The sequence below is a fragment of the Calliphora vicina genome, chromosome 1 (genome assembly GCF_958450345.1).
Source record: "Calliphora vicina chromosome 1, idCalVici1.1, whole genome shotgun sequence".
Classification (NCBI taxonomy): domain Eukaryota; kingdom Metazoa; phylum Arthropoda; class Insecta; order Diptera; family Calliphoridae; genus Calliphora; species Calliphora vicina.
Genome location: NC_088780.1, coordinates 42,010,758 through 42,034,913, shown reverse-complemented (window position 1 = coordinate 42,034,913; position 24,156 = coordinate 42,010,758).

Genomic DNA, 24,156 nt, shown 5'->3' with positions numbered 1-24,156 from the left:
AAAATACATCGGTATGTGATCAATTATATTTCAGACCAAAATTCGATTACTAATATAAAAATCCACAATATCTTAAATAGATAATACCTTGGCCAATAAGCGTTTAATCAAGAAAAGCAGCTCGATCTGTGATCACTCATATTTCTGACCAAAATTCGATTTTTTATATAAAAACTCAAAATATCTAAATTTGCTAATAACTTGGCCAATAAGCGATTAATCAAGAAAAGGAGCTCGATCTGTGATCACTCATATCTCTGAACAAAAATCGATTTTTTATATAAATACTCAAAATATCTAAATTCGCTAATAACTTGGCCAATAAGCGTTTAATCAAGAAAAGCAGCTCGATCTGTAATCACTAATATTTCTGACCAAAAATCGATGATTTATATAAAAGCTCAAGATATTTAAATTTGCTAATAACTTGGCCAATAAGCGTTTAATCAAGAAAAAGAGCTCGATACGATACGATTTTTTATATAAAAACTCAAAATATCTAAATTCGCTAATAACTTTGGCAATAAACGTTTTATCGAGAAAAGGAGTACGATCTGTGATCACTCATGTTTCTGACCAAAAATCTATTACTTATATAAAAACTCAAAATATTTACATTGATTTACATGTATTCTGTTGTTGCAAGACTTAGGTTTTTGACAACAAACTTAGGTCCTTTGTCTCTCAGTTGCGCTTCTATGAATATTTTATTCTATGTCCTATATGAATTATCATTTAATAATACGTTTTTATTTTATTTTTAACTATTTTTACCCTTTTCAAACCGCTTCTCACAAATTCACAAATCGAACACAAGCATTTTTTTGAACTTGGACAGGACAACTGCAAATTATGTAAGCATTTAAAATGATATAAAATTGAAAAATTGTACGCTATTGTTACAATACTTGAACTTATATGACAAAGAACAAAAATTATGATATTGTATACCATCATTAAATATTTTAATAATACATACATATATAGTTAACATTTAACAAACAACTGTACATTAGGCACATAACTAATTTTGGCGAAATTTTTGGCATACCACCACGTGATAGCCAATGTTGTATAAGTAATGAAAATCATTTTTTTAGGTCATTTGGAATCAAAAACATCACGCACCAACACCAATTTCTAAAATAAACCAAAATTTTTTTTTCTCTGAAAAATTATATAAATAATTTCATTTTTTTTTTTGCAAGTGTGAGGAATACTTCCCTTATTTAATAATTATCTTTTGAAGTATGTCCGCAGTTATTATTAAAATAAAATATATTGTATTTCAAAATAATTGAAAATATTTCATGAAAAACTTTATTGCGTTTGGTGCGTGAACTTTTTTAACAACCGCGAAAAAATAATACAGTGGTTTTTTATATTTTCGAATACTCTATACGACTATACTATGCCAATTTGCATATTTGCAAAAATTGTCAATAGTTATATTCCTACTGTACATTGTTATTATTTTACAACGAAAACCTTGATATACAAAAATATTTTTGAATGAAAATATACTTGAAAATTAAAACGTGATTGTGCATATTTTTAGTTTTTATTGAAAGGCAAATTACTTTATAAGAAAACTTATTTGTTTCACATTTTGTGTGATTTTATATTCCCCGCGTTTGTGATAATATATGTAATAAACATGTAGTCTTATACTTACCATATAGTACACCAATCGATTTATAGTTTCTTTCTCTATTCAACAATGTCCATTAGAGTGCTCCAAGATTGTATGGACGAAAAAAACTTTCTAGGTACAGGCCGTCCCCTCCTCTAGAATTGTTCTATGTATTGTAGAAACACGTTGTGTAAAATATTAGGATGAACGCTAACTGGTGGCGCAACGACGCTGAAGTTTTGAGGTGCATTTACAAGGGGAAAATATGCAAAAAAAAAACTATAGGAGATATTGACATACTTTTTTCACATTTTTATTCCCTATTATGTTGTCAATAAATCCCCATGTGATGATCAAAAAATTCTGCAATTTGTTTAACAAAATTTTTAAAAATTTGAAATTGGAGTTTTGAAACTGCCGTTAAAAAAATTTTATTTTTTTGGTCATACCTGCGAATAGGTTAACGGTATCCTACGAGGACAAAAACTCATATACAAGTAAATATGGATATATGTTAAGTAAAAATAAGCTTTCATTTTAATATTTCTCAAAATATGTTAATTTTGTTCATAAATTCCTTGTTCTAGTGGCCTGAGACACGTTAATGGCCTGGCGATTTTTTAATAACTTTAACATTTTTTCACCAATTTTTGTCTTTTATATCTTATTATAACGACAATTACGTACACATTTCGATTCTTTTAAATTAAATTGTAAAAGTCATTAGTTAATGGCAAAATTTTTACAAAAACTGAAAAAATTGCATATTTTCCCCTTGTAAATGCACCTCAAAACTTTAGCGTCGTTGCGCCACCAGTTAACGTTATCCTATCATCCTAATATTTTACACAATGTGTTTCTACAATACATAGAACAATTCTAGAGGGGGGACGGTCAAAATTCGCAATTTTATTTTTTTGGAGCACTCTAATGTCCATAGTCAGCTTGCCAGCAAAATACAGATTGCTAGGTAAGAATGATATTTAGTTAGATTATGTTAAATATTTACCTCACTATATATTTTTGTCCAGTCTTTTTTTCGGAACTAAACGATTGAATCAAATATATCTGAAATATAGGTTCGTTATAAATATATTTTATGTATGCTGAACTTAATTTAATAAACTACTCTGTGCTAGTTGAAAAAACTGTCAAGTGTTAACATAATGGTGCTCTTATTTTCGAGATATATCGTCATTTCGAAAATGGAGGATGTTCCACAACATACATATATTAACGTAACTCAAAAACGGTTAAGTTTATTGAATAAGCTTAAAAACCAGAAATTCAGTAATAAAATTAGCTTTAATAAAGACTAAAACTTCTTTTTTTGGCATAATTTGGAAATTTTTGTTTTTCAAAACGTCACGAAAAATTGGAAAATGCAGCTATGCATTTTTCTTTTGTATATATGTATAATCAAAAGTTGTTGACAAATTTTAATCATTGTGGCTTTTTTTGTTTTTAAAAAAACAAAAATTTCGAAATTTTTATAATTTTTTTTGCCCAAAAAAATATATATTTTTAAACGATTTCGGTGTTTTTAGTTTATTCAATAGGCATATTGATTTACGTGCAAATGTCTTGCGCAACATCCTGCATTTTCGAAATAACGGTTCATCTCGAAAAGATGAGCTAACCTAAACAAACTGTTAGCTCAACTGATTCAGCGTACCCTAATTAGGTTAACCTGTCGGGTGCCCCGCTTGACAGAAAAAAGTGTGAAATTCGCTCACAGTGTTATTATGTTTACTTAATAACTGGTGCAGGATAGTTTATGGTCATACTTGCAAACTATACTTTCTTCAATATGTTTATTTTACAAGTAGAATGCAAACAGTGAAATGTAAAATCTTGCACGTGTTTATATAATCATGTATAATCTCATCATCACCCACATGCCTGTTAATCTGAAAGGATGTATAAAGTAAAAACTTAATTAGGTTTTCATCTAAACATCAACAATTCAAATTGATTGACATGAAAAGTGAATTTGTAGCTATGAATAAAACAATGTTAGGGGATGCCAATTACATTTTCAAATAATTTACTATTATTTTAATGTGTAATAGAACATTTTGAACTAATATAATTAGGAGTATGTATAGTCGGTATAGTCCATGATGGCCTGCATATGTTACAAGTTATATAAAGACTTATATGTGCTTAATTTAAATATAGCTACCAGGATCATAAAATCACGTTCGCTTACAAACAAAAACTTAAACAAATCTATTACATATTGTCTTTAAAAAACAATTCTTCATTTAATTTCTAACCCCCATTATCATAATACCTGGTTATATGTTAACTTTAGTTATACCACCATAGTGGGGAGGGTATATTGGGTTAGTGCTGATGTTTGTAACGTGCTAAAATATTGTCCCAATACCTGCCTTAAATTATGCCAATCTGCTCAGAACACTTTCTGAGTCGATTAAGCGATGTTCGTCCATCCGTCCGTCTGTCCGTCCATGTAAACCTTATAATCAAAGTACAATTCGCAATTTCAAAGATAATTCGACAAAATTTGGAGCCTATTGAATCTGGTTAGAATCAGTCCATTATTTCTCCCAGCCCCCATACGATTGCCCTATCTGAAAATAATTAAGCTCTCATAAATATCTTATTTATATTGATATCCAAACCAAATTCAGCACAAATAAGTTTTTTTATAAGCCTAACTCGCACCACCAAATTTTGTGATGATCGGTACATAATTAGTCATAGCTCCCATACAAGGCCCACTTTCGAAATTATCACTTTAAATAGTGATCACTTTATAAATCTCTTAAGAATGTTGGTATTCCAATAAAATTTAACACAAATAAGTTGTATATATACAAAAGTCATTACACCAAATAGTGTAACGATCGGTCCATAATTAGTCATAGCTCCCACTTTCCACTTCTGAAAACCTTTTTAACGAGTATAGATTTCTTAAAAATGTTAGTATTCAAACAAAATTCAATACAAATAAGTTTCATATATATAGAAGATATGCCACCTAATTTAAAAAAAAACTGTTCTTGTTTTTGTATGACAACTGCCAGTATAAATTTATGTTAAATTATAACATAAGAGAATAAAAAAAAACAACAGAATTGAAGGCAAATATTTTAAATCAGTTGAATGAATGTTTGTATTACTTATTATTTTATCAAATTTAGTTATATGTATCCTTAAATGGATTGATTGTAAATAAAGTAATTAAATATAAAAATAAAATTTTAGTGCTACTCACATTTGCTATACAAATACGGTTTAATTAATATAATTATTTATTAGACCTTTCTATTTTTTTTATAAAACAAAGAATTTTGGTGAGTTCGAGGCCAGATAGTTACATTTAATATCGTAGTTAGAATTATTTGAAAACTAAAGTATAAGCAATTTTGGTTTTATCATTATTGTTTGAAATGAAGCTTGTGCTTCAATGTTGGCTAAATTTTGTGTGCTACAAAAAAGTTTTCATTATGGGTCCATATAAAATTCTTTGACGATCTAGCAATGTCCATCTATCTGTCTGCACGTTATTTCGTTGATCAGAAATGTTTGGTGTTGAAAATATGCAAATTTTATCAAAAAGATCTAGTCAACACCAAAAAAGTTAATATTTTTCAAAAATGGAAGTAAGGAAATTTAATAAAAAAAAAGTAAAATCACGGTTTATTGTTGGTGTTTTGTTTAGCCTTTTAGTTTTTCTAAAGTTTTTCTAAAGCTTTTTGGGAAAAGGTTTCCTGATGATCTGGCCTAACAAACCAGTGAAATGCGCATAGGAACTAGCTTATCCCCCAACAATAAATTTCAATGAATTTATCAATAAAAATTGGGAATTTAGCATAAAACAATTTTACGAACCTGCTATTTTCTTTAAAGATATTTCAGAAAATACAATGAAATTTTGCACACATTATTCATATGATAAAAGGATAAGCTATACACACATATTCCTTCAAGGATTCCGTATAATATTCTGCAAAAAATAAGTTTCATACACACCGTAAACAGATTCGTGATAGCAACCGATTCGTGATAGCAACTGACTTTCTGTTTAGAGAACCGAAAAATTCTATGCGTGCAACCGAATCAGTCGATTGGCAACAAATTCGAGAGGTAAAACACATTAACCCCCATTAACACGAAGTCTGGTTAGGTGCTAACTAATAGTTATTTTTGTATGAAAACTGTCAGTATAACTATTATTTAACACTTAACCAGACTTCGTGTTAATGAGGGTAAGCAACATAAATAAGTTACTTATAAATATGGATATCGAAGCAAAATTTTACTCCAAATTAGCCATAGCTCTCACAAGAATAACTTTATAACTATACCGCCTAGAGCAGCCAAAACTTTTCAGGTTTGGAGAAGGAATTTATATGTTTCACCCCACTGGAACAGAGCCTGGTCTAGAGTGACGGACTAATGTGTCGTCCGATGTTTAGAATACAAAGATACTTAGTAAACCGATATTTGCCACAAATAATTATTGCTTATAGCTTATGTATTAAACCGTTAAAACCGTTAAAATATTTTAGACCGAAATATATGAAAAACTTAGTTTGGGTCACTTTTTTGATCCCAATAAATTTAAATGTTATTTAGAAAGTTGAAATTTACCACTTAATTTCTGTAAAGAATAAAAACTAATCAAACAAAGAGAACCAGATAAATATTTTTATATAAAATACTCAAAATCGTTATCCGTATTATATTTGTAGTGGATATATAAGATTCGGCACAGCCGAGTGTAACACTTTTCCTTGTTGATATTGAAAATATTTCCTATGGGATATTTTTATTATCTAATAAGTTTATTTCATATTAATTAAATTTCTCAAAAGCTCATTACAGTGCACTATGTGTCCAAAAGCCAAAAATGCTGCAAAATTATTTCCAAGGGAGCTAGCATCATAAAACTGTGCATAGAGACCCCTATTGCTAAAATAAGCATTTTAAAAAAACTGCACTAACACCCACCCCAAATTTCTGAAAAACCCCCTCCATTACAACTCATACAACATTTTAAAATATCTTAATTTTTCTTACTTACAAACATAGCTATTCAGACAGTGTTTGGTCTGAATATTTTGTAGAAAAAACGTATGCATTCGTGCTGAATGAATGTATGACTTAACACAGCTGGATTAAAACACACTTAAGTGCTAAAACAATCATTTTGCATATATATTTGTGGAAATGTTTGAAAAATTAATCGATAATCACATGGAATATAACATAAAATTTTGGAATATAGAATAAAATGTCACATGCAATAAATGAATTTTTGTTATAAATAATTTTAAGCAATCTAATTAGAGCAATTTTTTACTTTTTTATATATAAACTGAGTGACAGGCATTTATGTCGTTCAAGTGTTGGGAAGTGAATCCTGACATTTCTTTCATAAAGCGAAAGTTGAAAATATTAATTTTTGCCGTAAAAATTGGAAATGGTCACATAGTGCACTATAGAAAATTATGAACATTAAGCTAATATAAATGTATTTTTATATGAAAATCTTACTAAATTCCTAAAATAACATTTTGGATTTTATTATGAGTTCATGTACATACACATAAATAAATTTCATTACAGTGTCATTGACACACATTTAATCATTTGAAAAATGCCAAGCAAATAAATTGACTTTAAGAATGGTAAAAGCTACATTTTTTGTATTTGCATGCAAAAGTAGTGTAAAATTAGCATATTAAACTTTAACGAGCATAGGGCCGGAGCTAGATTCTTCCATTATATTCGATCTAATACATTGGAATATTTTGTTATCAGACTAATATTTTTGGGCGTTACAAACATCTGCACAAACGCATAATACACTCCCCACTATGGTGGTGTAGGGTATAATTAAACATTTATGACCGATTTATGACCGGTAGGATGGTAGTGTATGGTATAATAACATTGTCCAACAGCATTTTCGGAACAGAATAGCGACCTTACAATTATGAAAGGCCATGTTGAGTGGATAATTGTTGTAGTATAAACTTATAGTCCAGCTGGTCTGAGTTTTTCTTTCAGTGGTTCAAAGTTTTAATTTTTGATCGAAGGGAGCATTATACAAAATAAAAAAAAAGTTAATGTCTAATAAAATTCTTATTGTCAGAGTTGTATTGTGGAATTTTATTGGTATCGTTTTTGTGGAATATCTTTTTCGAGAAAATCAAAAAAACTCCTTTCAAAAAGGGCATTTGAGGATTAAAATGTTTGCCGGAAAATTTCAGTGGGGGTCACCAAAGATAGCAAAATTACACGACGCATTGTTTCTCAAATTTTTTAAGAAATCACCAAAAATCCTGAAATTAAAAATGTGAATAGTCTTTGAGAAGATATTCATGTATACATATGGGCAGTTCCATATTATCGCCCGTGACATTTGCCTATAAAGTGGAATAGATTTTACAAAAATTAGAGTATCTGAAAAATAATTTGGTCTTTATGTTCCATTCAGAGGGTACTATATTTTAAAATAATAAAAAGTTCTTTCGAAACATTGTTGTCCAAAATATCGAGCAAAATAAGGGTATAACGTACGTGACATAAAACGGAAGTCATTTGAGGTACATGTAGGATTATGCGAAAATTTTCGAATCGTGAGAGGTATTATATTTTTTTTTAATTTCTTACACTAAACGAAATATTTTTCCTTTACAATCTATCATATTTAAATAATAAAAAACTTTGGATGATATTATAATAAATAAAATTTAATATCGTACGTGATATACCGTACGTGACAGATTTTTCTGTTATAATAAAACAATATGTATTCCCTAAATAGTATATGTATACAAAAACTAAAGAAATGAATAGAATGTTTGAATGTTTTCTCCTATTAAAATCATCTTGAAAAAAGTTTCAAGTGTTTTTGGGTTTTCAGTCTCGTGGAATTGCCCATATGTAAGATATCTCTTTAAATTCAAAACATATTTAGGTTTTTTTGTTATTTTGCTCGATTTTTTTTTCTTTTTTTTATGTATGGCCAAGGAGGGTCGAAATTTTTTTTAAAATATCATCTATATTTGTGATAAAATTCCGGATAAAATGATAACAAACTGGTGGCGTGTAATTTTGCTAATGTTGTGTAGAGAATTTTATTTAGAATTCGGAAAAAGTACCATTATTTACACAATTTCATAATTATCCGATTGTCCTCATATCTGGTACCAAATAGCAAATCAACTTTTTATCCAATACTACTATAAGCTAACTTTAAATATGTAGTAATATCGTTTGTATTATTATTCCACATTTTTCTTCAAATATTATTAAATTTTACATTCATCCTTCTTTTATCTTCAACTCAATTTAAATATTAAACTAAAATTGCAATGGACGTCAATAATATTAAAGTGATACGATTATAGTTACGATAATATGCATTGAAAGCCAAATACAATATAAAACTATTTTTTTTTATTTTCATATAAAAATACCCTTAGATGCTGTGCGGTTTTCCTTTCTTTGTTAGTTTAAATCGTGTTGTATAGAAAAATGTATTTTATATTATCTTTTATGGGGAGAACTAAAAAAAATTGTGTTACTTCCGTGAAGTTTGAATGTTCAACATTTAGATGTTTATATAAATTGCATGTTTTACCACTTAAATGGCAATTTCCTTTTGAACTTTGAAATATAAATATCTAAACAGAATAGTTCTGTGTTTGTGATACAAATGTTATGAAAAGAAATATGAAGAATTTGTTAAGAACCAAAGTATAACTTAAGTACATATTTAGTATAAAAATAATACAATATAAAAATAATTTCTTCTGTTTCCTTAATTTCGAGTCCACATATGGAATGATTTTAAAGACAACTGTTCAGTGAAATAAAATAAAAATGTTTTAGGCTTTCGGGGAAAATCGAATACGAAACTCTAATGAAAACTTTGTGCGCAAAGTACAGTACTTTCAACAATACTGTATTAACTCAAATTTTTTAAAAATTCACCTTTTGCAAGAAATCAACTAACAACATCAATATCTATCTACTGTAAAAATTTCAACGTATTCAGATTACTTTTTCATCTCGAAAACCACATTTGAGACCATTTTCGTGATAATTAGTTACTACCTTGTATCAACAAAAAGGTATTATTATTGAATTAATACAAAGATTTAAATAGAAATACATCGTATATTTTCATAAAAAAATGTATTATTTTGAATTGAGCCTTTATTCAAGTTAAAAATAATCAAATTGTTTTATATAAATTTTGTTGTATTTTGAGTTGATACTGTTTTCTTGATAAAATAATAGAACAAAATATAAATATAAGTTTCAGAAAAATGGTATTAACTCAAAAAATAGATTTATTTTGTAATAATTGCAAAAAAAATTTTAAGAAACTACACATAAAATATAGAAATTTTTCTAAAAAAAATAAATTTCATGTATTTTATATTTTTAATATTATAAAAACTATAATTTTTGGTGTAGAGATATAACTTTGCAGTCTTGGACAATTTTTACACCAGATATATGCAAGTTAACAATGCACAGTTGTTTCCCTTATATGGACAAGCGGTCAAAAATCAATATCTCTAAAACTAAAAAAGCTAGAGTCTTTAAAATTTGTCACCTCATAGCATGGCCGAAGAACTTAAAGTTTGCCAATTTTTAAGAAAAAATATTAACAACTGTAGCCCTTTGATCTTTGAAGGGTTAATTGGCTTTTAGATTTGTTTTATGAATTTTTGAAATAAAGTATTGCAGTATGAAAATTCGTTTGTTTTTAACAATTTTAGTAAATTTTTATTCCATTTTAATTCAAAAAAACTAAATTTAAAAATTATACAAAGTTATATATATAATGCAATATGAGGTATTACTAAGTAATATAAGGTAGTAAGGTATAATAGGACATTAATATATATCAAATATTAATCAAATTTAAAAATCCTTGACATCCTTGAAAACTACTTGTTTTCTTTGTTGGTAAGTTTGGCCTCCAGAAATAAATGGATCTGAACTAAAAACAGCCTATTTAATAGTTCTGTATTTGTATCATTGCGCGAAATTTTTCGGGTATGTTGCAGCCTAAACGGTTTTATATGCTTATTTTTCGCTTCAGCTGCTTCCTCCGATAATTCACCTATTGACACTACTAAATGCTTGCTTACCTCAGCTCCATGGATCAGATTTTTATGTACCGATGCAAAAATAAGACGGCGGGTTAGTATATTACAGATTACACGCCCATTCGCAAATTTCCGCAACTAACTTCAGCATTTTTATTTTCTTAAGAATCAGATTAATACAATGAAACAGAAACCTATGGGGGAATTGAAGTTTTACAAAAAAGTAACAAACAAATAGGTTAACTAAAACATTAATTTCAAAAAAATTACAACACAAGTTAGTTTTTATTATTCTCTAAAGATAAAATAAATACCTTTAGCTTCAAAATCCATTGAAAATTATTTAATTTTGTAGACTACAGCAATTGTAAGACCGTTTTGAAGTGCACTTTTGCTTTGAATTATTCTTCCAGCGTTCAGCTGCGCTTTGCAAATGAATATTTGCTCATGCTTTTAATTTTATTTTTAAAAAGTCCCGTTAGATTTCCAGCAAAAACCGGTTTGCCATTAAAAAGATTGGATATTTAAGAGACAATATTTTGGATTTTGTCTAAATATTTTGTGATCGTTTTATTTATTTTTGGCCTATGGGCGGAACCACTGTAGAAATTTAATATTACGATTACAAAAGTGAGCAAGCCAAAAAAATCATCTAAAATTAAACATTGGAGATAAGGCTACGAAATATATTTTTAAGAAATAATTTGTGACCAAAAATAAATTTCCTCGAAACGGTCCCAACTCTAACCCATAATATGCAAACTGTTGAAATTTGCCCTTTTTAATCACCATTTAGTAACAGAATCATTTTTTTGGTTGAAATTTCGTTAAAAAAAAAATTTAAAAATGTAAAATGTGTTTTTTTTTTTTTTTTATTAATTCTCTGCATTCGTTTCTAGATGACGGAGAACAATTTTTAGATCTTGGGAATATCGAAAATCCAAAATGTGAAAAATTGGTAATGTACTCGCCCATATATATTAGCCATATTCAAATTTTAGCACACTGTGTTTAGCTCCTTTTAGTGCTTTATAAGTAAAACTCAAACACAAAAATTTTTTGTCCAAAATTAATTCAATTCAAAATTTGTATAGGAATGAAAAAGCTTTAAAAACTAAGTCAGCTTGAAGCCAGTCTTTTCGATTCCCTTTTAAACTTGCTCGTCTGTTTACACAAAGCAAGTATGTGTTCAATTTTGTATGTCAATGAGTAAACAAAAGAGAATTGAAGAGACTTGCCACTACAAGCAAGTGTGTACCCCTCTCTTTCTTCTTGCCTCTCTCTACAATAAACTCAGACTTGCGGCAAGAAAACTTGACCTGTGTAAAAATAGACTAATGATAATATTAAACTTGAAATTCAAAGAATATGTGATTCTAAAAATGTTTTATAAACAAAGTAGTTTTGTATAAAAAAAACGTTTGTACCTGTACAATTTTGTATTCATATACAATAAATGATAAAGTACATGAATATTATATTTCATACGTTATATGTATGAGTCATATATTATATGACTTATTTGCTTTATTTCCCGTAAATTTAATTATCCTTAAACGAGAAGTGAAAATGTATTGAATTGATTCATGTATTATAAAAGCACATCATTTATAGCTTATAAACTGGCTATTTGGAAATTTAATTAAATTCACGATAAATTGTAAACTTCCGAGAAGCGTAATCTAATTAAACGGTATTTTGTTTAAAACTTTGTAAATTAATCCCACAAAAGTTTTTATATGAATACTGTTAAAATTCAATACAAAAGACAAGCGTATCAATTGAAATTTTTGTACTTTAAGGTGGCCCTTATATTTTGAGGATTTTCGATGCTCACAGTTTCAAAGTTGTTCTTCGTCATCAAAAAAAAGTTAGAGCATAAAGTTTAGAGGTTGCAAAATATGGGCAACCCTAGTGTACATATGTATATTCAGTTTCTTTTATGAATGGATTAAATAAAAAGTGCAGTTAAACTTTTGAAAATTTTCGTTAAACGCTATCGCAAATAAATTGTATCGTCAGTGTTACAAGAAATAACTAATATAAACTTGTTTATATGTATACGAAATCCTTAAATGTAGCAACGCCACAACTTATTTCAACATTGACTTTTTTTAACCACCACCAAAACAATTTGCTGTTGATCATAAATGTTTGGTATTAAAAATGGGTAAAATCGGTCAAGTATAACCAGAGTTGCTGGACAAAATGTGAAATGTGCAAAAAGTTGATATTTTTCAAAAATGTTGTGATATTTTCTTTAAATAATTATGGTCCAGATTTGAAAAAGTGGCAATATTAACCCACTTCCGAAAATAACTTAAATATGTAATTTCTTATAAATATCGTGATCAGTTTGAAATTCGACATAAATTATCCTCATTTGTTGTGTTGTTTACGATAACATTTTTTTTCGGGTAATTTTGGAATAAAAACCTCACACAAAAACGATTTTTTAAAGTCAAAATTTTCTCAAATTTTTATTACTTTTTTATTTTTTTATAGGCAAACAGCGTATTTTTTCCCATTTCCGAAAATTTTAAATAAATATTCGAGCCAACTAATTCAAAAATTGTTGTCCCTAAATTATTAAGAAATAATTGATTTTTCAATTATAAGAGTTTTAAAAGTTATAAAGCGTTATTTACAAAATTAACTCTTTGCGGTTGGGTGGTAACTAGGGTTTTTATCCCGGGACAAATTTCCCGGGAATTTTGACAATTTTTCACTTCCCGATTCCCGGGATTTTTAGTCGGGATTCCCGGAAAATAAAACCTGATAAAATTACAAAGAAAACAAGTTAGAACTCCATTTTTTTTTTTTAAGTGAAAAGTTTTTTACAGTTTTTCGTTTATATCTCGGTCGCTTAATATTATTATTTAGTTGGGGTTTAACGAATTGAAATTTAAAAAGACATATGGAAAACTGCACGATCTAGAAATAAAAGTGAATAATCTTCAATGCCAAGATGGAGCGGTGCGAATTATTCCACAAACTCTAGCCCCCACATTTGATGGCGGCTTTGGTATTTTCATGTATAGAATTGATTTTGGCTTTCAAAGGAAACACGGCAATAGTTCTTGGTAACAATGACAGCTTTATAATGATTGTGTTTTCTGCAAAAAAATTCATTCTGTATTATAAAAATTCATAATTCTTCATTTTGTGAATGAACACCTTTGAATCCAATAATTTGGAAATTTTCATCTTTAAGCTCTCCGTCATTATATTTTTTAAAAATTATTTGTATAAACTTTTATATTTTGTAAATAAAAAGGCATCAAATGAAGACTTTATGTATATGTAAATATAACATATAACAAAGGATCGAAAGAATTAATTCTTAATTCCATTTTCGTGATCAAAATAAATTGTATCTCTTAACGATTCAGTTAAATGTATTGAATTAATTCCTTTTACTAAAATAAAATTTGTTTCAATTCATTTTGTAAATGATTAAAAGCTAAATAAAACTGAATGAGAAAAAACATTTTAATTCAATTTGTAGTAGATTTGAATCAACAAAAATTTAATCATTCAATGTTTGAATAAATTCTGTTATTAAGTATTTCCAAATAGAAGCATTTAAAGGAAGCTAAAGAATTAGATATTGGGAATGGATTTGTGAAATGAATTAAGTTCAAATTGAATTAATTAATACGAAGCTTTATATCCCTAGAAAGATAATCTGCGTAAAATTTACGCATACTCTTTCAACAAAAGTTTGGTTAATTACTGAGGACCTTGGTTTTGGTTTTTTCTGGTAATAAATATATGTAAACATATTTAAAACTCGGGTATTTTTACTTCAGCTATACTGCAAAAAGTAATCAACATTTGTTTATTTTAAATTAATCAACAAAATGCCACAATTTAGCATTCCAAAAAGCATACATGATTATCTTTAACGTATGGCAAAATATGATTATCTTTCTAGGGATATATAATGATTATAACACTAAGTTTTTATATGAAATTTTGCTATAATATTCATAATTCACAGTATTTTTATATATTTCGGGAATAGCCGGTTACCCGGGAATGTAGAGAAACATTCCCGGGAATCAAAAAAGGTCGGGAAATTAAAAACCCTAGTGGTAACTTTGCAAACCACCTTTTGTATAGTCTTTAAATCATAGTTTATTGGCATCTATTGTCATTTTGCTAAACAGTTATATTTTTTGAAGTCATTGTTTATGATTTTTTGTAAAACTTTGCCGTCAGGGTGCTCTGGTTAGACAAATATTTGAAAATATTGTAAAAATCAGTTTTTAAAGAGCTTTTGCATACCATATTTATTAAATGCGTGAAAGTTCATTTAGTAAAAAAAAGCACAGAGTGTTAATTGTTCATCGAATTCAGTGTTACTTTGCTAAGTCGGTTATTTGGTCAGAAAATTTAGTCAAAATTCATTGCAATAACTAATAGGTTTTGCATACCACAATAAATCTTGAAAATTTTACTTATAAAACTTTCCCTCAAAAGCAAAGAAAATCGTGGGTTTTGACAAAGTTATGAAGAAAACTCAAAAAAATACAGACAACCCCGATTTTTGGCAAAAACTCGACTTGAGCGATCTCTAAACCTCTTCCGATAAATCTGAAAAAAAATCTCAAAAATACTTTACTCTATAAGCTTTCAAATTATGCTTGAGTACCCATGAAAATAAAAAAAATATATTTTTTGGGACACACTAGTGTACATGTTGATTCTATTACTAAATGAGTATTAAACAAGTAAGAGTGATATATTCTTGTATACCCACATATTGATTAATTATGGACCGCACCTTAAAAAAGCTGATAGAAAGATTTAGGTTCATATAGAAATTGTTTATGTCCAATTTCATCACGATATTAATTACACTCTGCTACAAAATTACAATTTTTGTCAGAACTTGAAAGGCGACCTAATGGGGGATAAAGGCCTAGGTGAGGACATACTAAACCCGTTTTCAAAGATTTTGAAACACCCTCAAAATTTTGAGTTATTTTGAAAAAACTGTTCTAGGGTAGGTCTTAGTACTTTAGTACCTCTAACTCACACAGTTTTAGACCGATTTCAAAATTATTAACAATTATGAATAGACAAGTAATTAATCTTTCCTCTTATGTAGGCATAAAATGTATATTCTAAGACACTGTTTAAGTTTTTATAAAAAGTTTAAAATATTTTTTATTTTCTTCGTATTTTTTAAAATTCAACAATAGTTATTTTAATTTTTTTCTATGAAAACCAAATTTCTTTTGCACAGTGTTTTAAAGACAATTTTATGTAGACAGAAACGTGATATTACTTATTAAAATCGGTTTATATTTGCAAAAGTTATTAAACTTTTTCGAAAAAGTTAAAAAAAAAATTTACCTTGTAAATTAAAAATTTACAAATATTCTTTTTTGTATAGTTTTTTTTTATTAATGAAAAGTTGAATAACTTTTACAGTTTTCATTCGATTTGAAAACTTAAAACAGTGTGTTGTTAAGGACTAAATTTTTTTATACATTGATATACATTTCATATCAAAATAATCAATGAAAAGCGACTAAAACCAAAAAAGTTGATAAATTTTGTTTTGTTTTCAGAGATCTTAAACAATACCTATAACTTATAAATCTACGTATCAATAAACGCATGTAATTTTAAAAGGCAATCAGCTTTCTTTCCAAGGACGTTAAAAAATTTAAAATCGGACAAAATTGATTGAGTTACAGGTCGATAATTTGACGAACATCACTGAAAACGGTTTTTTTAGAATAACTTCTGAAATTGAGGGTGTTTCTGAAATTTTTGACACAATTTGTAATGTACTCAGCAAGACCTATAACCCATACTTGGTCGTTTTCCAATTTTTTTTCCATCGTAGCACCGTGTTATTATAAGACAATTATGAATGTTTTCGCCTTTATAATAAAAATTTATCAGGGTTTCTGCATAATCAACATATTTATGACTGCTCAAATGGAAATCCGGGGGCACATTTGTATGGGCACTAGTTGAAATCATGGACCGATATTTCCTATTTTCAGTACCAAACAAAACTTATCAACAGAGAGTGTTTTTAAAACTCGATATAAATTTAAAATTTATATTTTGATGGTTAATTGTGATTGATTAACTGTTTTAACTTTTATTCATAACGGAAACAACTTTAAATACCAAGAATTCACAAACTAAATTCAATAGTAATAAAATTGAAGGTATTCTCTAGAAACTGTAATTACATCGAATTTTGTAAACCTATCAGTCTATTTAAAATCATCTAATCAATTTTAAAAACTAACTTTATGTACTGTAAAGTACTTTAATGCACATATTATTTATGTACACAATATAATCAGAAATGTGCACTGGTGCAGTTAATTGAAGTTGATTTAAGGGATTTTTGGTTTAAAACAGCTTTAAAGTGAGCTGTTAAAATTTAAACTACCACCAGGAAATCAAATCCTAACATATGGAAGAAGCAATAGCTTTGTTTAAAATTACCCTCCACCTTCGGCTATGCCGAATCTTAAATACCCTCCACCTTAATATGATAAGAATTATAGAAATTACATTTGTATAAACACTAAAATATCCATACTCAGTGTTTGTTATTGGTACTAGTGTTTATAAACCGGATAACCGGTTAACCGAAAAACAAGCTTTTCTTCGAAATCTCGGTTTTTTAAAATGTTAATTTAAAATGTTGATTTTCTGTTAATAGGTTTATCCGGTTTTTATCACTCGGTTAACTGGTTTTTAAAATTTGGGACTAAAATTAATAAATCTTATGTTTTTGCGTATTTTTAATATTCATTGCGTACACATTATTGGTCAACACAAACTTCTTTAGATCAATATTTTTAAGAATTCCAATGATTCTAAATAGTAGAGGACGATGGGTTTACTTAAAAACTTGTTTGCACATAATGAAACTATTAAAAATTAAAATCCGCATAAACGTAAAGTTGAATTCGATACATATACCTTCTTTCAATAAATTTAACTTCATTAGTGTGTTTTGTACTTAAAATTTTAATTTATTAATCATTTCGTTAGCTTTTCACAAATATTACAGGAGAGACAAAAAACGTTCTAAAATCCATGATTTGAAATCTGATAATGGAGTTTTTTATAAATATTTGGTAAGATTTATAATGACAAATAATCACAGCTAAGAAGAAGTAAGTTTGCATCTTATAAGTCCTTTTTTGGGACTTTTAACCTTTTCTGTTTCATATCAGAATGTCGAGTTGATAATAAATTTCAAAATTATTTAAAGCTGTATATACTTTATTGGACATTTTATGTTTTCTATGACATAGTATATGATGGTTAACCGGTTTTTTCGATGTCGGTTAACTGAAAAACCGGTTTTTTATAAAAGTCCAATAATCGGTTAATCGTCAAACAAATTTTTTAAAAAGTCGGTTTTTTATAAACACTAATAATTGGGACTTAGCACCGTTTATGAGGATTGGTACCATGTTATGTAATATTATTTTATATATTGTTAGAAAAAGTAGTTAACGCAGAATATATTTTATTTCAAATGTTATCTAATTCAGCAAATTATAATTTAAATAACTACAGATTCATTGCCATTTTCAATATAGTAAGAGTATGACATTTACCAATTTATATACATATAAACAAAAAATGATTTTTAGCAAAATTTCGAAATTTTTGTTTTTTAAAACGGCATGAAAAATTGGAAAATGAAGCTACGCTGTTCATTTTTTCTAAGCGTATAAACAAAGTTTCTGCCAGTTTCAATAGGCTGCGTCCTTGGGCCGAAAAATTATATGCAAAAGGTTTACCTTGCCAGACAGCTAGCTGACCAGCCAGACGGACGTTTAATCGACTCAGAAATTGATTCTGAGTCGATAAGTATACTTTAAGGTGAGTGTTAGACTAATATTTTTGGGCGTTACAAACATCTGCACAAACGCATAATACTGTCCCCACTATGGTGGTGTAGGGTATAAATAGTTTGCGACACAACAAGTGTAAACACCGGTAGCAAAAAAAATGGTGTCGTTGCTCAACTACAAAATTATTTTAAGTCTCTTTCAGTACCCCCACCACAGTATATAGGGTGTCAACACCATATATTTAATTTGATATTAAATCATGCTATGAGTGAGATGCTTGAAGGAAAAGCATCATCGCCCAATATTTCATATAATTTTGTAACGACTTTTTGTTATTGACTTTCATTGTAATTAAATTTTTCATTTCAACAATTCCTTTAAAAATTGTCCTCATCACGATTATAAGCTAAAACTTTTGGGAAATTTTCTAAACCTTCCAAGACTTTTTCGACTGATTAATAAATTCAATGAAAAACTCAATAAAAAATTTCGTTTTGTCGATGAATTCAGTCATACTTTAATTCAATTATTTTTTTTGATGATTCGTTCAATCATTAATTACAATTCAATTCCTTGTTTTGGTAAAATGAATACATTCAAGAATTTTTAATTTATGATAAATTCATTCATGTTTTAATTCAATTCATATTTTGGGCAAAATTAATGCATTTAAATTTTTTTAGTTCATTGTGAATTCAAAATCAAATATGAATTAGTCATATACAGCTCTGCTACATATCTTTATATATTCGTAAATTGTGTAAATTGTAAGTACTTTCTTACTTATCTACAAATTAAAATACATACATATGGGCAATTTCACGAGAATCGCTATCTCGACTGAAAACACAAAAACCCTTGAAAATTTTTTTCAAGATGATTTGAATTGAAGAAAATAATAAAATGTTACTATGTGAAAGTATTTATATCATATTACAACATTTTAAAGACAAAAATAATAGTTTAAACTGATTGTATTTAATTTTTTAATGTTTTAGGCTCAAATTGCGGCAAAAACTAGACTCCCAATTAGCTTGTAGTATGCAATGAATTCTACTCTGATTGTTTTTTTGCTATTGTCAAATTGTTTATTGAAACCGAATGTATATTTTCTATTCCCTTTTTTAGTTTTTTTATACATATATTTACAGAATATACAGTGGTGGCCACCAATTTAAGACAAATACTTGAATTTTTTTCATCAACTGAATTTTAAGTGCGATAGAGCCAAAATAAAAGGACCTCTAAGGGTATGAAATTTATTATTAATGTTTCTAGTTTCTGAAAAATGTTTGGAAAAATCGGTAAAACATATATGGACAAAGATATGTGGAAATACGTTGACCCACTGGAGCGAACATCCGCTGTTTATAACATGATATGACCGAAACTAATAGAACTAAAAATACGAAATTTGGTCCGAATATTTTATAATAATAAAATTATAATGATATAAATGTGAGAAAATATGTTTATTTAAAAAAAAAATTTTTTGGTCAAGTTGTAGAAAAATTTTGTGTGTACATGGTGAATATGCATGAATTGCCACAGTCGAATAAAACACACTTGTGTGTTAAAACAGTCCTCATGCATACATATTTGTATAAATGTTTGAAAAAATAATTGACAATTACATGGAATTTAGCAAACAATTTTTGTCTTAAATTCCTGGCCACCACTGTATATTGTTTTATTAAAAAAGCAAAATCTGTCACGTACGGTATGTCACGTACGATATTAAATTTTATTTATTATAAAATCATTCAATGATTGTTTTTATTTAAATATGAAGAATTGTAAAGGAAAAATATTTCGTTTAGTGTAAAAAATTAAAAGAAAACATAACGCCTCTCAGGATTCGAATATTTTCACATATTTCTACATGTACCTCAAAATGAGTTCCGTTTTATATCACGTACGATATACCCTTATTTCGCTCAATATTTTGGACAACAATATTTCGAAAGAACTTTTTATTATTTTAAAATATAGTACCCTCTGAATGGAAATTAATACCAAAAAAAATCTATTCTACTCTATAGGCGTACAAATATCACGTACGATGATATGGAATTGCCCATATGAGTACACACATAAGAACAATTCCACGAGAAACTTGAAACTATTTTAAGATGATTTGAGTAGGAGAAAACACTAAAATATTACTATGTGGAAGTATTTAGAGCTGATTACAATATTTTAAGGGAAAAACTAATAGTTTAAACTAACTAAACATAACTAAAACATACCAATTAAATAATTGGTATGTTTTAGGCTAAGAAACTAAACTAAGCTCCAAATTAGCATGTAGTATGAAATGAATATGACTCGAATGGTTTTTCTGCTATTATCAAATTGTTTATTGAAACCGAATATATGTACATATAACTTCTATACATTTTTTAAGTCCATAATTTTGTAAATCACGAAACCAAAGTGATATTTATGTGGATATCAAAAACAAAATTTCTAAAATTTTACAAATTTGTTTTTGTTTTATATACAAAACTTTTAAATAATTAAAGGCAAATCAATGTTTTTTCTGTTTTGAATTTGTATATAAAACCAACACAAATTTTTAAAATTTTTGAAATTTTGTTTTTGCTATCCACATAAATATCACTATGTTGACGTGATTTACAAAATTAGGGCCTAAGTTTCTGTATACATATATTTGTATTGATTAACTGTAAGAGAAAAATCTGTCACGTACCATATTAAATTTTGTTTATTATAAATTCGCCCAAAGATTGTTTTTGTTTAACTATGACGGTTTGTAAAGGAAAAATTTTAAAAGAAAACATAACGCCTCTCACCTCAAAATTAGTTCCGTTTTATGTCGCTCTATATTTTAGACAACAATGTTTCGAAAGAACTTATTATTGTTTTAAAATATAGTACCCTCTGAATGGAATACAAAGGTCAAATTATTTTTCAGATACTCTTATTTTTGCAAAATCTATTCCACTCTATAGGCGTACAAATGTCACTTACGATGTCATGGAATTGCCCATATGTAAAATCAAGAGTATGTTTTTTTTTACCTAATAATAATTTACATTCCAAACGTAGATCTCGTAAGAGTAATGTATTATGTACATAATGAAATATTTAAATTAAATATGAAGTTGTGTATATATGACAATATTCTTTGCATAGTGCCATACTATGCAAAGCAAATAATTATACATATATAATTGGTCAATTCACAAGGTCTCTTATCATTTCATATTGTCATAATATCTTAATATTTCACAATGGTTTTTATTGTTTTTCAAGTAAAAAATATCCTAAAATAATAGTAATCTGTATGCTATGTTTATTGTGTTATCGTAACCAACCAGTAGAGACCTTCACCGAATGCCTAAGTGTTAAGCCGAGCTGCCGTGTCGAGATATATTAAGACATTATGACAATATGACTGATAAGAGACTTTGTGAATTGACCAAATGAATTTAGCTGAAAGATTTATTAATGTTAGCAATTTGTACACTCAAAAATATTTTACAGTAACTGATTGTAATTTGTTTGAAAAGTTCTCCGTTTAGTTAAAAATTAATAAAAATTTAGTTATTTTACAAAGAAATTTAGGGTTTAACTTTTTAAGTATGTTGTTGAAAAAACAAACTACAATAAAAAACTGTTTTTCTTTACAGTTAATATTTTCCGTGTTATTTAGATATGTATTTATATAAAATTAGTATTAAAAAATATTAAAAAGTTTTAATTGTCAATATAAACTCAAATAAAATTAAATATTTACATGTGTTTACAAAATAAAAAAATAAATTCGATATTGTTCAACGGATTTCACCAAAACCATGCAAGTTTTTTGCAAATTATACTAAATATGGTAGTTGTTGTTAAATAAGGTGGCATTTTATATCCGTCTGATATTTTGTCCACCCTCTATTTTTAATTTACAGATTTCTATTGATTTTTAAACTATTTTAAATTATTGATAATATATATAAATATATTTTTTTGTAAATTATGCACTAATGTAATTATTAATTACATAATTCTTAATTGTTCAATGTAAAAAACAGTTAGTTTAACTTTTTTGGTAGGTAATTTATTACAGTTAAAATAAGAGACAAAACAGTAATTATTACAATTTTCGCAGTTGAAATTTGTCAGTTAAAAACAACTGATAAATCAGTAGTTTCTAATGTTTTGTAGTTTGCTTTTTGTCAGTTAAAACTAAAGAAAAATCAGTTATTTTTACGGAACTTGTTGGTTAAAAAATTAACATTTAAAAATAAATGAAAATTCATTTTGATTTAAATGAAATGTAAGCGGACCGTTTTTTTAATAAGTTTATTGTTAATATTAATGAATTTTCTGTTGAATTTACCTACATAATATTTTGAGTGTTTTATTCTTGTTAGTAATTTTTTTAATGTACTGTTAAATTATAATAATAAGTATTATGTATGAATTCTTCAAACAAACAAACAAAAACTCAAATTGCTAATTCAGATATTTTTAAGAAATAACTCAGAAATATTTGTGTTAAATTCTTTAATTTTTGCAATAATATACATATGGAATTTTATTGAACCAGAAATTTGTATAGTTTTCCTTAATTACCTGCATATCTCGTTGGCTTTTGGTTGAAACTACAATATGTTTAGAAAAACAAGTAAGAGTACTATATTCGGCTGTGACGAATCTTAAATACCATCCACCTAAATATGATGGTATAACAACTGAAATAATATAACAATTGCTGGAAAGACTAGTTTACGCAGAAGATATTTTATTTCAAATGTAAAAAAATTGTATCTAATTCAGCAATTTATAACTGAAATTCCTATCAGAACGTATGAAATTTAACATTTTTCCCTTTTAACGTCAAGTGAAGAAACAGAGTATAAAAAAGGGTATACAAATATATTTAGACAAATTTCAAAATATTTGGTTGTTGGAATTATGTGGGAGCTATGACCTATTATGATTCGATTGTCATAAAATATTTTAACGTGATTTTTATGTATTTATATGTGAGCTGTGGCCAATTATGAACCAATATTCACAAAATTCAGCATTATGGTTTTTGAATCCAAATTACTGATCTGTGTACTATTTTGTTTTAATATATGGATGCTATGACCTATTATAGTTCTAAGTATTTGAGGGCTAATTTAGTAGAATTTCATATAAACAACGCTATTAACAAGAGTGGACCTTATATGGGAGCTATGCCGAATTATGGACCAATATTTAAAAAATCTTGTAGTACGATTCTTGGATACAAATTACTGATCGGTGTAAAATTTTGGTTCAGTATAGATTTTTTTTGGATATTTGTACAGGTTAATGTGTTTTCCTGAAGTTGTTCTTATATGGACGCTAGACTAATTATAGGCCTATCATCATAATCGATTTGGTCATAGATTTTTGTATATATTGAATAAATTTATGAGGATTTTAGTGATTTTCGGGAGTGGACCTTATATGGGAGCTATAGTAAAATATGGACTGATATTTACAAAATCCAGAAGTATGATTACTGAATACAAATTACTGATCTGTAAGTTGATATCGATATGTTTTAAAT